Source organism: Silene latifolia, chromosome 4, assembly GCF_048544455.1.
Source record: "Silene latifolia isolate original U9 population chromosome 4, ASM4854445v1, whole genome shotgun sequence".
Taxonomy (NCBI): domain Eukaryota; kingdom Viridiplantae; phylum Streptophyta; class Magnoliopsida; order Caryophyllales; family Caryophyllaceae; genus Silene; species Silene latifolia.
In genome coordinates this window covers 80780747-80783309 of record NC_133529.1, presented here as the reverse complement: position 1 = coordinate 80783309, position 2563 = coordinate 80780747, and the positions used below count along the sequence as shown (strand labels likewise).

General features: G+C 39.4%; 1 non-coding gene across 1 annotated transcript; it reads left to right on the top strand.

Moving 5' to 3' along the window:
• Positions 1 to 245: 245 nt before the first annotated feature.
• Positions 246 to 352, top strand: LOC141654280 (small nucleolar RNA R71). The gene has a single exon (XR_012547841.1). It is a non-coding gene; the product is annotated as a small nucleolar RNA R71 (small nucleolar RNA).
• Positions 353 to 2563: the final 2211 nt, after the last annotated feature.

The window sequence follows — 2563 nt, the reverse complement described above, 5'->3', positions numbered from 1 at the left end:
TGGTATCAATATGAGAACTAAGTTGAGCACCCAATTGAGTAATAGAGTCCACTTCATGCTTTCCTCCTCTAGTAGCCTTGCGAGGTCTACTATATTGCGAATTATGGACCGCCATTTCCTCAATCTTGTTCCAAGTTTGATTATCGTCAACTTCGGTGAACATTCCATTTGATCCCATGTTGAGAATGTTTCTTGAGTATTCATAAAGACCATTCCAAAATTGTTGTACCAAGAACCACTCTCTAAGTCCATGATGAGGACATGAGCGACAAATTCCTTTGAATCGCTCCCAAGCTTCATACAAAGATTCTTCATCTCTTTGCTTAAAGCCCGTGATTTGAGCTCTTAGCATGTTAGTCTTTTCCGGTGGGTAGAACTTTTTGTAGAAAGCTAGAGCCAACTTCTTCCAAGAATCAATTTCGAGAGTAGCCTTATCAAGGCCTTTCAACCATTGTTTGGCGGTGCCAATTAGAGAAAAAGGAAATAAGACCCATCGAATTTGGTCTTGAGTTACACCGGTTTGAGAAATCGCATCACAATAGTCACAAAAAGTCTCCATGTGAGAGTGAGGGTCTTCACTAGGCATCCCCCCAAATTGGCTTCTTTCGACTAATTGGATAAATGCGGATTTGGCAATAAAATTTCCGGTTAAGTGTTGTGGTGTGGGAGTACCATTGGGTAGGTTCTCCTCGGTTGGTACGGAATGTGATGAAAATTTAGGCATTGTGGGTTGATTTTGTGTTGGATTTTGTGTTGGGTTCTCCTCACCTTCTCTTGCAAAAGGGTTGATGAACTCAATAGTGTTTGGTTGAATAACCTCACCAATACCTCTCAAAGTTCTCCTAGCAAGTCTTCTATTGGTTGTCAAAGTCCTTTCAATTTCGTGATCAAAGGGTAACAAGTTACCTTGTGATCTTCTAGACATGCAAAATATCAAACAACTCGAAAATAATTAGAACAAACCTTGAGGAGTTTTACTTCCCCATGGCAAAGAAAGACACAACTAATAACAATCTAAGAAAATCTAAATCAAGTTAATACCGTCCCTGGCAACGGCGCCATTTTTGGTCGTGACCTCTTAGAGGGTTTAGTTTTCGGTACTTGTCGTTAGGAGCACCTAGACCAAAACACAATTTATAACTTCACAAACAACTCTACAATTAGTAAAGAGGCAAGTAAAGGTCGGATCCCAAGGGACGGAAATTGAGATGAGATTTTCAATTGCAACTAGCGGTGTCTAGGGGTGTCACGATTTTGGGGTTGAGTAGAAGATCACTCAACTAAATAGCCATGAAAGTAGCAATGAAACTAAACAAGCAAGATGATTAAAAAGGGATGTAAACAATTGATAAAAGGCACTAGGGTGTCATGGGGTCATAGGGGATTCATGGGAATTGATCATACAAACATATTCTCAAATTATAAGCAAGCAATTATTGTTGTGATGGATCGAGTTGGTTTATATCTTACAATCCTAGGAAAGTTTGGGTCCCGGGGCCGAATCGATTAGATTGTACAACACCTACAAGTCGACTTAGTTTTCCCTACTCAACTACATGCATGGTCTAATGAGACTCGAGTTGGTTTATGTCTTACAAGTCTCATTGAAAAGATAGGTGATGGGTAAAAAATGTAAGGATTCATAGGCTCGCATTTCATCAAACATAACATGTGCATGAGTTGAGATCACAACAAGCAAGCAAATAAACTATGAAAACATATTAATTTAAGCATGAATCATCCCCCATGTTGGTTTCCCCTAATTACCCATTAACCCTAGCTAAGGAAACTACTCACTCATTATCATGTTAAACATGCTAGCAAGGTTGTCAATCATACCAACAAAGTAAAAAATGATGAATAAATGAAGATAATTAACAATAATTAAAAAGGGATTAAGAGAATTATACCTACTAATGATTCCATTAATAAAGCAAAGAATAAAAGAAGTACTTGATGATTGATTGGAAGGTTGTCAATCTCCCAATAATAACCCAAATAATCTTCAATTACCCAAAATGAAAGATGAACAAAAGAGAGATTAAGGAAATGAGATTTGTATTAAGACTTGATTAAAAGTTGATTACAAGATTAAAGAGAGATTTGATTGATATTAACTACACTAAAGATTGGTAAGAAGAACATGCTTAGCTAATTAGACTAATGGGGTATTTATAGTGGGGATTAGGTACATAAATTAGGGTTTACTAAGGGCTTAAATGACGATTAAGTCCATGAGGAATCGCCGGTCTCGAGAGAGACTCCGGTCTCCTTTTCGCCGGTCTTAGAAAAATATGCCCATCCTTCATTGAGCAAGTAGAAGACGGATTAGCTGTCACACAATCCGAGCGTCCAGGGCACGGGACGGGCGGATTGTGGAGGTTATGGCCGGGCGAATTGTTGGGGAAGACGGGCGGATTGTGGTGGATTTGGCCGAGCGTCCAGCTGAGGAAGACGCTCGGATTGCCTATGGTGGACGGGCGGCTTGTGGACAATCCGCTCGGATTGTCTTACCACTTCTTTCTTTCTTCTTTTCTTCCTTTTTCTTCATATAATACTTGAG